The 15903-nt window shown below is 37.2% G+C and overlaps 1 protein-coding gene across 1 annotated transcript in view; it reads left to right on the top strand.

The window, feature by feature from the left end:
* The first annotated feature begins 1278 nt into the window (after positions 1–1278).
* Positions 1279–15903, top strand: part of ncana (neurocan a) — a 133699-nt gene continuing 119074 nt past the window's right edge. The window contains exon 1 of the mRNA XM_079819706.1: positions 1279–1556. The gene's annotated coding sequence lies outside the window, so the exon portion shown is untranslated. The remainder of the gene's footprint in view (positions 1557–15903) is intronic.

The raw sequence follows: 15903 nt of genomic DNA, 5'->3' as shown, positions 1-15903 counted from the left end.
TTGTTGGATCTATGTTTAACTGTTCTGACCCTTTGCGATTTCAATAGAAATCCACACGATCAGGATTTTCGCGTGAGGGCGTGAAAGTTCACTCGTTTTCAAATTTGTCACGCGTATTCGCTGCGTTGTTCAACAGAAAGCTGCTTGGTTTGAAAGAGAGACTTTAGTGGTGCTTCCTTTTGCTATAATATTGATCATGGACAATTCAACACTCTTTGCTGGCAAATTTTTCTCCGAAATTTCGCTAACGTGACTGCGCACCTTTAAAATCACATTGTGCTGATTAACGTTTTTGTCAATAAACAGTAAAAAGTGAAGTAGTAGCCTACAGTTAACTGCATATATCTATGTTGTTGGATCTATGTTTAACTGTTCTGACCTTTGCGATTTCTATAGGAATCCACGCGATCAGGATTTTCGCGTGAGGGCGGGAAAGTTCCATATTTCGCTCGTGTTCAAATTAGTTACGCGAATTCGCCGCGTTGATCAACAGAAAGCTGCTTGGTTTGAAAGAGAGACTTTAGTGGTGCTTCCTTTTGCTAATATTGATAATGGACATTTTTTTTTGCTGGCGAATTTATCTTCGAAATTTCGCTAACGTGACCGTGCACCTTTTAAAACGACATTGTTTTGGGGTGCTATTCAGGTAACATTTGCTATTTTACTCTTAATAATAATCCAGATTATCTGACTAATTATTTTCATTGTGCGCTGTAGCCTATAAACTACTAAAAAGGGTTTTCACCGCGATGCCATGCATATAATCACTTTTGCTTTCCCAAAATAACCTTTCCTTGAACTTTCCATCTTAAAAAAAAACTGTGAAGAAAAATCGAAATAATCCTTTTTCCACTAATGGAAAGGTGGATGCTAAAGGTTATGAAACAAAAAGATGAACCTCTGGTTTTAAGAGTGTCTGCTGCAAAAATTATTTCGCTAATCTATAATGCAATAGGACCCTAAAATGATTTGTTAACAGTCATGATATATTGATGCATTCTCCCATGAGTCGTATTCCAGTGTGATCGCTTCTCTCTCTCTCTCTCTCTCTCTCTCTCTCTCTCTCTCTCTCTCTCTCTCTCTCTCTCTCTCTCTCTCTCTCTCTCTCTCTCTCTCTCTCTCTCTCTCTCTCTCCTCTCTCTCTCTCTCTCTCTCTCTCTCTCTCTCTCTCTCTCTCTCTCTCTCTCTCTCTCTCTCTCTCTCTCTCTCGGGTTCGGGAGGGGGTTTGTGAGAGCTGTGCTCCTCCGTCTTCAGCACCCTTTTGTCTCTGATCTCTCCAGTAGACGGAGGCGCGAGACCGGCGGCAGTCGGTGTTCGTCCGCGGATGTTCCAGGTCCTTGTCATTGCTCTACCGTCGGGAACTGTTCAAGAGCGTTTACAGCTTCATTTGGTGGAGTTCAATTGATTTGCTGTGACTGAAGTTCCAGCAGACTCGGATGAGATAGGCTCTTTCTCCATCCGCATCCGCACTTCGGCTCGGTTCTGCTCAGCTGATCTTCCTGCATTCAGCCGGCGAGGACTCGTGCTCTGAGCTCTGACAACTTCAGCAACTCCAGGTAAGAGGACACTTCATATCGTATAATCTCATATTACTTGTGGGTTCCATCATTATCTCATTAATCTTTGTATCATTATCATGGGTTAATAGTAGTAGATGGGGGTTTGGTGATCTGTAATCTCCTCCAAATCGTTAAGATGGCATGCTGTAATTTCTGTTTGCATGACTTGATGTGTGATTATGGAAATATTGTTCTGTCTGAGCATCTGCACATATGATCAGTGTTAGTCTTTGTGGTAGATGCATGCCACAAGACACTCTCACTGATGTGCACAGAAAGAGCCATATATGTTTACAATTTTACAGTATGCTTTTTTAAAAATCTCATCTTGGCTCTTAAGTATGAGATTTCTCTTTTGCAAGTTGCTTTGGATGAAAGGGATTGCTAAATGCATGAATGTAAATGTAATAATAACAGGAAAAGACTGTAAAAATGCTACAGTAAAAAACTTTTGATTGGAACATGTAATTTTCCAGTATTTTACAGTATTAATTAACAATTTAATTGACAGTTTTTGGAAATGAAAAAGAACAAATCTCCTTTTATAATTTAATTTGAAAAACCATAAATTGACATTCCCAGAATTATATTACAGATATTACAAAGGTACAAAACAGATGTTAGTATTTCAATTGGCTGGTAAATTAAAGTGAAAAATCGTATATTTTTATGTAAATTTAAGTTAAATCTGTAAAACCTAAAATGTTGCAACCATATGTTTAACGGTAAAATTTCTAGCAGGTTTTTACTGTAAATTTAACAGAATTAGTTTTTACAGTGTATATTAGTACACAAGCCAGTAGACGTGAAATGCAGAAAACGATCGAACAATACAGTAAAAGTTATTGTAAGAAATGCAAAAATTGCACATTTGCATTGCAGGTTGCAAAACCGTAAATTGACATTCCCAGAATTATATTACAAACATTACAAAGGTACAAAACAGATGTTAGTGTTTCAATTGACTGGTAAATTAACGTGAAATGCGTGTATGAAATATGTTTTTTACTGTAAATGTAAGTTGAACCTATAACCTAAAATGTTGCAACCATATATTTTACTGTAAATTTAACAGAATTAGTTTTTACAGTGTATATTTGTACACAAGCCAGAGGAAAGTGAAATGCAGAAAATGATCGAACAATACAGTAAAAGTTATTATAAGAAATGCAAAAATTGCACATTTGCATTGCAAGTCGCAAAACTGTTAATTGACATTCCCAGAATTATCTTACAAAGGTACAAAACAGATGTTAGTATTTCAATTGGATGTTAAATTAAAATCAAATGCGTATATAAAAATGTGTTTTTTTTTTTTTATACTATCAATTTAAGTTAAATCTGTAAAACCTGAAATGTTGCAACCATATGTTTTTACGGTAAATTTCTGGCAGTTTTTTTACTGTAAATTTTATAGAATTTTTTTACAGTTTAGATTAGTATACACAAGCCAGCTTGAGCAAAGTGAAATACAGAAAACGATTTAACAAATACAGTAAAAGTTATTATAAGAAATGCAAAAATTGCACATTGCTTTGCAAGTTGCAAAACTTTGGCATTCCCAGAATTATATTACAAAGGTACAAAACAGATGTTAGTATTTCAATTGACTGGTAAATTAAAGTGAAATGTGTATATTAAATATGTTTTTTTTAACTGTAAATTTAAGTTAAATCTGTAAAACCTAAAATGTTTCAACCATATGTTTTACGGTAAAATTTCTAGCAGTTTTTTACTGTAAATTTAACAGAATTAGTTTTTACAGTGTATATTAGTACACAAGCCAGTAGAAGTGAACTGCAGAAAATGATCGAACAATACAGTAAAAGTTATTATAAGAAATGCAAAAATTGCACATTTTGCATTGCAAGTTGCAAAACTTTGGCATTCCAGAATTATATTACAAAGGTACAAAACAGATGTTAGTATTTCAATTGGATGTTAAATTAAAATCAAATGCGTGTATAAAATGTGTGTTTTTTTTACTGTCAATTTAAGTTAAATCTGTAAAACCTGAAATGTTGCAACCATATGTTTTACGGTAAATTTCTGGCAGTTTTTTTTTACTCTAAATTTTTATAGAATTTTTTTACAGTTTAGATTAGTATACACAAGCCAGCTTGAGCAAAGTGAAATACAGAAAACGATTTAACAATACAGTAAAAGTTATTATAAGAAATGCAAAAATTGCACATTTGCTTTGCAAGTTGCAAAACTTTGGCATTCCCAGAATTATATTACAAAGGTACAAAACAGATGTTAGTATTTCAATTGACTGGTAAATTAAAGTGAAATGTGTATATTAAATATGTTTTTTTTACTGTAAATTTAAGTTAAATCTGTAAAACCTAAAATGTTTCAACCATATGTTTTACGGTAAAATTTCTAGCAGTTTTTTACTGTAAATTTAACAGAATTAGTTTTTACTGTGTATATTAGTACACAAGCCAGTAGAAGTGAACTGCAGAAAATGATCGAACAAAACAGTAAAAGTTATTATAAGAAATGCAAAAATTGCACATTTGAATTGCAAGTTGTAAAACTGTAAATTGACATTCACAGAATTATATCACAAAGGTACAAAACAGATGTTAGTATTTCAATTGGATGTTAAATTAACGTCAAATGCGTATATTAAATGTGTTTTTTTTACTGTAAATTTAAGTTAAATCTATAAAACCTGAAATGTTGCAACCATATGTTTTACGGTAAAATTTCTAGCAGGTTTTTACTGTAAATTTAACAGAATTAGTTTTTACAGTGTATATTAGTACACAAGCCAGTAGAAGTGAACTGCAGAAAATGATCGAACAATACAGTAAAAGTTATTATAAGAAATGCAAAAATTGCACATTTGCATTGCAAGTTGCAAAACTTTGGCATTCCCAGAATTATATTACAAAGGTACAAAACAGAGGTTGTAGTATTTAAATTGGATGTTAAATTAACGTCAAATGCGTATATTAAATGTTTTTTTTTTTACTGTAAATTTAAGTTAAATCTATAAAACCTGAAATGTTGCAAACATATGTTTTACTGTAAATTTAACAGAATTAGTTTTAACAGTGTATATTAGTACACAAGCCAGAGGAAGTGAAATGCAGAAAACGAACATTACAGTAAAAGTTATTATAGGAAATGCAAAAATTGCACATTTGCATCGCAAGTCGCAAGATTTTGAAGGATGCGCATTTAAATGTTTAAAATCAAAGTGATGCACCATTAAAATCCTCCCTAAAATGTCCTTGATTTTGCGATGTTTAATTCAGTGAATGTTATTTGAGACAGCAGTGAAAGTCAGATCAGATGTTTCCTTAAGGGAACGCCTGCATGTCTCCGTGCTCAGATCAGTTTGTTCGTGAAGCTTTTGCTCGTGTACAGATGTAAATATCTGCTCATGAATGCTCCTTTACAGCAGAAGAGAGATATCAGTGTCCGTGAGCATCAGTAAGTGTGTTCGACGGGCTCCAGGCGAGAGGAGAGGTATAAGATCTGGTTCCATATGGCAGCTTTACTGAAGTTGCATGAGATCAAAAAGTCCCGGCAGCTGCGGGCATTTATTATTCACCCCGGCACGTCTTCACAGGCCCGGCGGCCATGAGGAAGCTCTTCAGACCCTTTGCGACACACTGACCGCGCTGCTGTTACATCACAATCACGGGCCACTCAGACAGCTGGCAGGATTCTCCATCAGTGTTTCCTTCGGGATTGTCTGCGGTTTGTGATGTTCTGAGGGCCAAGTGGATGTGCGGCTTTAGAAGACCACAATGAGAGGTTAGGGTGAAAATAAGAGGATTAACGGCGATGGATTTATTGGCGTATGATGATGAGATGGTGTTTTAGGGGTGAAGGGAGCCGAGGGTGAACGGGTCAGGGAGATCCGAGAGAAATCAGGAGCTCGAGGTCGGGTGTTATGTATAGTTCCCAAATCCGATCAATCCGGTCAGCCTTTGTGTTTCAGCGACTGATCGATGCAGTACCAACCCCTCTTTCTTTCTCTGTCTCTTGCTCTCTTTATCTCACATATACATTTAATATTATCAGAATATATCAAATTTAAGATAAGACTCTCTCTCTCTCTCTCTCTCTCTCTCTCTCTCTCTCTCTCTCTCTCTCTCTCTCTCTCTGTTCTCCTGCAGCTGTCCGTGTCTTTGTCCTCTTAAACACCCGTCTGTTCAAAAAGCAGCTCAATGCAATGTCAGAGGCTCTTTTCCATCAGTATGTCCACTTCATGACACTCACCGCTCTCTCTCTCTCTCTCTCTCTCTCTCTCTCTCTCTCTCTCTCTCTCTCTCTCTCTCTCGGTCATCCGTCTATATAGTCTATAGGTCATATGTCACACAAATAAGAAATGATATTTTGCAGAGATACTGAGACTGACATTACAGCATTGTGACGTTGTTTTCGTGGCATTTAAACGCCCTCTAATTCTCATTGCCGTAATGCTAAAAAAGAAAGATAATAATGTCATTTTTAAAATATTTAACAAATCATGATGGTAGTATGTTTTGGGATGCATTATATGCAGAAAATGATCGAACAATACAGTAAAAGTTATTATAAGTAATGCAAAAATTGCACATTTGCATCGCAAGTTACAAAACTGTAAAATTACATTCCCAGAATTATATTACAAACATTACAAAGGTACAAAACCGATGTTAGTATTTCAATTGAATGTTAAATTAACATGAAATGTGTGTATTAAATGTGTTTTTACTGTAAATTTAAGTTAAATCTGTAAAACCTAAAATGTTGCAAACATGTTTTACTGTAAATTTCTAGCAGTTTTTAACTGTAAATTTAACAGAATTAGTTTATAATCAGAATTTTAGTTAATAATGTAATTGTTTTAATATTTAACAAATCATGATGGTAGTATGTTTTTGGATGCATTATATATTCAAATGTTTTTTTTTTTAAAGTATTGTGTCCAGACTGAATGTTTTCTTTATTGTATTGTTACAGTAATGAGAATATATATGAGAATGTGCTTAATTTTCTTTAATCATATAATGTGATTTTGTGACAGTCTACAAAGTCATAATAAAAATATATATAATTTTAGATTTTGGGGTGAATTATGACCTGGATTTAGATTTGTCAAAATATGATAATTGCTCTGATTTGGCTGATATTGGCTGATATTGATATTGAAAGTGTGTGTGTGGACTGGTAATCCCTACGTTATGGGGACAAAATGTCCCCACAAAGATGGCAATATCCAAAATCCTCGTCCTTGTGGGGACATTTTTAGGTCCCCATGAAGAAAACATCTTATAAATCAGACTCAGTGATGTTTTTTTAAATGTCAATGCTGATATTGACATTTAAAAAATGCCAGATTTCTAAAGTACACTGTAAATAATTAGAAAACAAAGATGTTTGGACTGTTTTACAATAAACAAACTATTTTGGTCTTTCTACTTTAAAAATTTGCATTGAATTCAATATGTTATGTAAATCCTACACCGAATTTAATTGTACATAAAAATGTCTGAAGCATCTAAAAGTTGATTGTGAATTGTTCCTTGTTCCTGAGACGCGTTTCTCAGTGTTTCTGTCTGTGTTTGCCGTAAAGCCCTTCATCTCCATGGATCAGCAGCTGATGAAGTGATGTGGACGTGATGTTTCTCTAACAATCACGCTGCTGTTCTGGGTTTAAACGCTCTGCTGTATTGATCGGTTTATTCTGCTGACCATCTGCAAACTGGACTTTCTGCAGTGGAGTGTAGAGGTGGTTTAACTAAGCAGAACCGAGCAAACATTTGCAACTAAACAATTGAAATGTGCCTCATTAGTGTGTTTGTTAAGTCGAGCATCGCTATTACTGTTGCTCGTATTTATTGTTAGTGATTTGAACAAACCTGCACCGTTTGTGCTACATGAACAACACATTAGAGTGTGGCTTGGAATTGGAATTGCTCTTCTAAATGAACAAATGTACCAAACATTTTTTTTGACAATTTTGCACACACATGTACGGAGCAGAATATCAAAGAATATATTTTGAATTGGTCTTAGCAACTCCAAAGTAACACCCTGACAACCACCCACACAACCCTAGCAACTACATAGCAACATCCTGGCAACCAGCCACAACATCCTAGCAACTGCATAGCAACACCCTGGCAACCACCCACAATGCCCTACTAACAGCAAAGCAATACACTAGCAAATGCTTAGCAATTTTCTGGCAATCATCCACAATGCCCTAGCAACTGCATAGTAATGCCCTGGCAACTACCTACAATGCTCTAGCAACTACATAGCCACATCCTGGCAACCATCCACAACACTACTGCAAATAAACGCTCTAGCAACTGCAAATAAATCCTTTGGCAACACCAACACAACACCCTATCAACTGAAAAGCAACACCCCGCCAACGACCCACAACACCCTAGCAACTGCATAGCAATGCCCTGGCAACCACCCACAATGCCCTAGCAACTGCATAGAAACACTCTAGCAACCACCTACAATGCCTTACCAACTGCATTGTAATATACTGACATCTTATCACAATACCCTAGTAACTGCAAAGAAGTGCTCTAGTAACTGCATACCAATGCCCTGGCAACCACCAAAACACCCTAGCAACTGCATATCAAAACCTTGGGAACCACCCACAACACACTAGCAACTGCATAGCAACGCCCTAGCAACCACCCACAATGCCCAAGCAACTGCATAGCAATGCTCTCATAACTGCATTGCAAAGTCTTAGCAGCTGCATAGCAATGCCCTGGCAACCACCCCCAACACCCTGGTAAACTGCATAGCAATGCCTTACCAACTGCATTGTAATATACTGACATCTTATCACAATACCCTAGTAACTGCAAAGAAGTGCTCTAGTAACTGCATACCAATGCCCTGGCAACCACCAAAACACCCTAGCAACTGCATATCAAAACCTTGGGAACCACCCACAACACACTAGCAACTGCATAGCAACGCCCTAGCAACCACCCACAATGCCCAAGCAACTGCATAGCAATGCTCTCATAACTGCATTGCAAAGTCTTAGCAACTGCATAGTAATGCCCTGGCAACTACCTAAAATGCTCTAGCAACTACATAGCCACATCCTGGCAACCATCCACAACACCCTAGCAACTGCATAGCAACACCCTGTTAGCTGCCTACAATGCCCTACCAACTGCAAAGCAACAATCTAGCAATTGCAAATAAACCCTTTGGCAACACCAACGCAACACCCTAACAACTGAAAAGCAAAACCCTGCCAACCACCCACAACACCCTAGCAACTGCATAGCAATGCCCTGGCAACCACCCACAATGCCCTAGCAACTGCATAGAAACACTCCAGCAACCACATACAATGCCCTACCAACTGCATAGTAATATCCTGGCATCCAGTCACCCTAGTAACTGCAAAGAAGTGCTCTAGTAACTGCATACCAATGCCCTGGCAACCACCCACAACACCCTAGCAACTGCATAGCAATCCCCTGGTAACTACTCACAACACCCTTGTAAACTACATAGCAACGCCCTAGCAACCACCCACAACACCCTAGCAACTGCTTAGCAACACCCTAGCAACCAGCCTCAACACCCTAGCAACTGCATAGCAACGCCCTGGCAAACACCCACAACACCTTAGCAATGTGGTGCAGTAAGTTTTACTTGTGCAAATGCCACATATTTAGTTTGGAAAAGTAAAAAGCACAGAAACAAAGACACACTTGTAACCTTTGTGTGCAAACACACGAGCATCTCAAGAACACGCTGGCGGCTCGTCTCATGCATAATTAATTGTGTCTGGATGCGTGTAAGTTCACAGGAGGGTCTCTGGCAGCCCGCCAGACACACGGCGACTCGGGCACGCCATCGGAAACACGGCTGTCTCTTTCCCCTCATTCTGTGGGTATGCTGTAATGCATACGCTCCTGACGTTCTGTCACCATTTACTCACCCTCATGTGCTCTAATTAACAATTAGTATTCAATATTCAACAAAGACACCATTGTCTTCTGTATAGCTTGAATTGGATTCATAATTGATGAATTTCACAACATTAACACTGTCATTTTCCTCTTTATTAATGTAAAGCTGCTTTGAAACAATGTAGTGTTGTAAAATAATTGTTTAAAGTAAGGCTCGGCATTGATACAAATTTCATGATTTGATTTGATTTCTATTCACAAGCATGTCTTTCATTCTTCAGTGGAAAAGAAATTAAGTTTTTTTTGAGGAAAACATTCCAGGATTTTGCTCCACATAATGGACTTCAATGGGAACCAACGGCTGAAGGTCCAAATCAATGCAGTTTCAGAGTAAGGGCTTCAGACGCTCTGCACGATCCCAGACGAGGAATAGAGTCTGATCTAGACTCATTATGTGAGATGAGTTAAAAGAGTTGAGATGAGTAAAGAGTTGAGAACAGTTAAAAGAGTTGAGATGAGTTAAAAAAAGTTGAGATGAGTTAAAAGAGTTGAGATGAGTAAAGAGTTGAGATGAGTTAAAAGAGTTGAGATGAGTAAAAAGAGTTGAGATGAGTAAAAAGAGTTGAGATGAGTAAAAAGAGTTGAGATGAGTTAAAAGAGTTGAGATGAGTAAAAAGAGTTGAGATGAGTTAAAAGACTTGAGATGAGTAAAAAGAGTTGAGATGAGTAAAAAGAGTTGAGATGAGTTAGAAGAGTTGAGATGAGTTAAAAGAGTTGAAATGAGTAAAAAGAGTTGAGATGAGCTAAAAGAGTTGAGATGAGTAGAGTTGAGATGAGTAAAAAGAGTTAATATGAGTAAAAAGAGTTGAGATGAGTAGAGTTGAGATGAGTTAAAAGAGTTGATATGAGTAAAAAGAGTTGAGATGAGTAGAGTTGAGATGAGTTAAAAGAGTTGATATGAGTTAAAAGAGTTGAGATGAGTAAAAAGAGTTGCGATGAGTTAAGAGTTGAGATGAGTTAAGAGTTGAGATGAGTTAAAAGAGTTGAGATGAGTAGAGTTGAGATGAGTTAAAATAGTTGAGATGAGTAAAAAGAGTTGCGATGAGTTAAGAGTTGAGATGAGTTAAAAGAGTTGAGATGAGTTAAAAGAGTTGAGATTAGTAAAAAGTGTTGATATGAGTAAAAAGAGTTGAAATGAGTTAGAAGAGTTGAGATGAGTTAAAAGAGTTGAAATGAGTAAAAAGAGTTGAGATGAGCTAAAAGAGTTGAGATGAGTTAAAAGAGTTGAGATGATTAAAAAGAGTTGAGATGAGTAAAAAGAGTTGAGATGAGCTAAAAGAGTTGAGGTGAGTTAAAAGAGTTGATATGAGTAAAAAGAGTTGAGATGAGTAAAAAGAGTTGAGATGAGTTAGAAGAGTTGAGATGAGTAAAGAGTTGAGATGAGTAAAAAGAGTTGAGATGAGTTAAAAGAGTTGAGATGAGTTAGAAGAGTTGAGATGAGTTAAAAGAGTTGAGATGAGTAAAAAGAGTTGAGATGAGTAAAGAGTTGAGATGAGTAAAGAGTTGAGATGAGTTAAAAGAGTTGAGATGAGTAAAAAGAGTTGAGATGAGTAAAAAGAGTTGAGATGAGTTATAAGAGTTGAGATGAGTTAAAAGAGTTGAGATGAGTTAAAAGTGTTGAGATGAGTAAAAAGAGTTGAGATGAGTTAGAAGAGTTGAGATGAGTAAAGAGTTGAGATGAGTAAAAAGAGTTGAGTTGAGTTAAAAGAGTTGAGATGAGTTAGAAGAGTTGAGATGAGTTAAAAGAGTTGAGATGAGTAAAAAGAGTTGAGATGAGTAAAGAGTTGAGATGAGTAAAAAGAGTTGAGATGAGTTAAAAGAGTTGAGATGAGTAAAAAGAGTTGAGATGAGTAAAAAGAGTTGAGATGAGTTAAAAAAAGTTGAGATGAGTTAAAAGAGTTGAGATGAGTAAAGAGTTGAGATGAGTTAAAAGAGTTGAGATGAGTAAAAAGAGTTGAGATGAGTAAAAAGAGTTGAGATGAGTAAAAAGAGTTGAGATGAGTTAAAAGAGTTGAGATGAGTAAAAAGAGTTGAGATGAGTTAAAAGACTTGAGATGAGTAAAAAGAGTTGAGATGAGTAAAAAGAGTTGAGATGAGTTATAAGAGTTGAGATGAGTTAAAAGAGTTGAGATGAGTTAAAAGTGTTGAGATGAGTAAAAAGAGTTGAGATGAGTAAAAAGAGTTGAGATGAGTTAGAAGAGTTGAGATGAGTAAAGAGTTGAGATGAGTAAAAAGAGTTGAGATGAGTTAAAAGAGTTGAGATGAGTTAGAAGAGTTGAGATGAGTTAAAAGAGTTGAGATGAGTAAAAAGAGTTGAGATGAGTAAAGAGTTGAGATGAGTAAAAAGAGTTGAGATGAGTTAAAAGAGTTGAGATGAGTAAAAAGAGTTGAGATGAGTTAAAAGAGTTGAGATGAGTTAGAAGAGTTGAGATGAGTTAAAAGTGTTGAGATGAGTAAAAAGAGTTGAGATGAGTTAGAAGAGTTGAGATGAGTAAAGAGTTGAGATGAGTAAAAAGAGTTGAGATGAGTTAAAAGAGTTGAGATGAGTTAGAAGAGTTGAGATGAGTTAAAAGAGTTGAGATGAGTAAAAAGAGTTGAGATGAGTAAAGAGTTGAGATGAGTAAAAAGAGTTGAGATGAGTTAAAAGAGTTGAGATGAGTAAAAAGAGTTGAGATGAGTTAAAAGAGTTGAGATGAGTTAGAAGAGTTGAGATGAGTTAAAAGTGTTGAGATGAGTAAAAAGAGTTGAGATGAGTTAGAAGAGTTGAGATGAGTTAAAAGAGTTGAGATGAGTTAAAAGAGTTGAGATGAGTAAAAAGAGTTGCGATGAGTTAAAAGAGTTGAGATGAGCTAAAAGAGTTGAGGTGAGTTAAAATAGTTGAGATGAGCTAAAAGAGTTGAGATGAGTAAAAAGAGTTGAGATGAGTTAAAAGAGTTGAGATGAGTTAGAAGAGTTGAGATGAGTTAAAAGAGTTGAGATGAGTAAAAAGAGTTGAGATGAGTAAAGAGTTGAGATGAGTAAAAAGAGTTGAGATGAGTTAAAAGAGTTGAGATGAGTAAAAAGAGTTGAGATGAGTTAAAAGAGTTGAGATGAGTTAGAAGAGTTGAGATGAGTTAAAAGTGTTGAGATGAGTAAAAAGAGTTGAGATGAGTTAGAAGAGTTGAGATGAGTTAAAAGAGTTGAGATGAGTTAAAAGAGTTGAGATGAGTAAAAAGAGTTGCGATGAGTTAAAAGAGTTGAGATGAGCTAAAAGAGTTGAGGTGAGTTAAAATAGTTGAGATGAGCTAAAAGAGTTGAGATGAGTAAAAAGAGTTGAGATGAGTAAAAAGAGTTGAGATGAGTAAAAAGAGTTGAGATTAGTTAAAAGAGTTGAGATGAGTAAAAAGAGTTGAGATTAGTTAAAAGAGTTGAGATGAGTTAAAAGAGTTGAGATGAGTTATAAGAGTTTTTCGGCACTGGGTCGGTGCTTCCACCTACGTCATGTGTGACCTTTCTGACGTGATGATGTCATACGCCGTGAAGAATAACAACACGTAGTCGCACATTTGAGGTTTAAAAGTATATAAATGTAGATTTTTCTGAAAATGTCGGATGGTTTGTCTAGATCAGACTCTATTCCTCGTCTGGGATCAGAGCCTCTGAAGCTCTTCCTCTGAAACTGCATTGATTTGGACCTTCAGCCGTTGGTTCCCATTGATGTCCATTATGTGGAGAAAATTCTGGAACGTTTTCCTCAAAAAAACTTCATTTCTTTTCCACTGAAGAAAGAAAGACATGAACATCTTGGATGAGATGGGGGCGAGTACATTTTCATTTTGAAGTGAACTAATCCTTTAATGACAAATTTACTCAAGGAAAAAAATCAGCGTTGAAATGATAAGCCTTGTGGACAGCGCATACTTGTTATTTTGTCCTTTTTGAGCTTGAAGGCCATTTTATTCTTTAATTTGATGAAAAAGAGCAGCCGCAGCGCTCCATGAAATAAAGATTTGAACAACATGAGAGTGAGTAAATGATGGCATTAATTTTATTTTGTGCATGATTTAACTTGAAAATGTTCTCAGGCTGTGAAATCATTTTTGGAAGCATATTTTCAGATGATATTGCAGGATATATGGATGGTGAAATCAACCCCATGCGTGTAGTCGAGGTGGAGGACCGCTGTGCTCACATGCTGGATCTTCAGAGAATGTTTGTCACAGTTTGCACTGGTTTAATTAAGTTGAACATCAGTTCATTAATACCTGCTGAATCACCGCTGGGCTGAGACAACAGTTCACGTTTAAAGCTTTGGAGAAGTTCATGCGCTGTAGCCACAGAATAATCGTCCATTGCTCAGAATGAATCTGACCGATGGTGTTTTGATTGCAGAATTTGGTCTTGGCATTGTCCAGGTCCTTTAAATCTCTAGAGGAAAATCGGGAGACTTTAGCAAACGGCTCCATTGCCCTCCCCTTAATCTCATTACCTTCTAGAGAAACTACTTAGATTGTATAGAGATCTAATTTGTGATTTTTCTTTTCTGTATGGGATTGTGGGTAATTGGTGTTGCCCTGCCGGAGGGCGTCTAGTTCAATAGAAGACATGAAGGTTCGAGGCGCTTGAGATCTGACCGACTCAGAAACTGTTTAACTGTGTGTGTGTGTGTGTGTGTGTGGACTGGTAATCCCTACGTTATGGGGACAAAATGTCCCCACAAAGATGGCAATATCCTCATCCTCGTCCTTGTGGGGACATTTTTAGGTCCCCATGAAGAAAACATCTTATAAATCAGACTCAGTGATGTTTTTTGAAAATTTAAAAATGCAGAATGTCTCCTGTGATGGGTAGGTTTAGGGGCAGTGTGTGTGTGTGTGTGTGTGTGTGTGTGTGTGTGTGTGTGTGTGTGTGTGTGTGATGGGTAGGTTTAGAGGCAGGGGCAGTGTAGGGGGATAGAATATACAGTTTATAAAGTATAAAGACCATTACGCCTATGGAAAGTCCCCATAAAACATGAAAACCCAACGTGTGTGTGTGTGTGTGTGTGTGTGTGTGTATACAGTAAATGAGGTTTGGGAATAGAAGTCGTCCCTAGGAACATTTGTCTTCTCCTTAGTTTAACACCTTTATTTTCTATACGGTGCATATGAGCATTACTGTGGGAATAACCTGTGAGTTGATCTGGGCATATCATACACATATAATTGGAAATTCAGCTTCTGTTATGAGCAGCAAGATATCTATATAATGTATCATATGCATGTTCGTAATGAGCATGTATGTGCTTTTTGTCCTTTCACGCTACAGTTAATGCTGGTTTCACGCCGTTTTAACCCTGGGTTAATGAACATTTCACACTTTTGAAATAACCTTACTTTGTCATTGTTTGAAAGCGTGGGATGCAGTGGGGTAAAGCGTGCCACCACTGGACTCTAGAGCAGTGAGACGTGTTCTCTGAGTGACCAATCACGCTTCTCTGTCTGACAATCCCACAGACGAGTCTGGGTTTGGCGGTTGCCAGGAGAACGGGACTTGCCTGACTGCATTGTGCCAAGTGTAAAGTTTAGTGGAGGGGGGATTATGGGGTGGGGGTTTTTTTTTCCCCAGGGGTTCTTTCCAGTGAAAGGAACTCTTAAAAGCTTCACCAATTTTGTGGGAACAGTTTGGGGACGGCCCCTTCCTGTCCCAGCATGATCAGTGCACAAAGCTCACAAATGCGCTTCTAGAAGAATCCCCATAAACACACTCCTAAACCTTGAGGTAAGCTTTAACTCAGGGTTAAAAATGTAAACCTGTGTTTTTCTGTATGAGGAGCCCGTGTGTGTGTGTGTGTGTTTCAGCACCGGACAGCTCCTGTCAGACGGAGTCACTGTTACTGAATCTTATCACTTATAGTATCACATCACATACTATAGAGTAGAGAAGTTGACTGAGAGAATGTGTTTGTGTGAATATGAATGACTGTGTTCTTATAGTGTTTTTGTCTTGTTTATGTCTTTACATGAATAACATATATTTACCTGTCAGATCTTCAGTAGGGCTGTTGAGTCGAGTGTGTTTAGGGGTGTGTTGGCATGTCAAACACTGCTATTGTTGTTGTTCAGACATGAATGCTTCCTTCTTATTGAGGAGATGTAATGTTACTTCACTGAGTGATCTGACTATGATACTAATGATCTAATGAACACACACACACACACACACACACAGACACAGACACACACACGCACACAGAGACAAACAAACGCACACACACACACACACACACACACAGACACACACACACACACACACACACACACACAGACACACACACACACACACACACACACACACGCACACATACACACACACACACACATACACACACACACACACACACACACACA

The sequence above is a fragment of the Gobio gobio genome, assembly GCF_949357685.1.
Source record: "Gobio gobio genome assembly, chromosome: 6".
Lineage (NCBI taxonomy): Eukaryota > Metazoa > Chordata > Actinopteri > Cypriniformes > Gobionidae > Gobio > Gobio gobio.
Note: the sequence above shows the minus strand (reverse complement) of the source record. Positions and strands in the feature narration are given on the sequence as shown.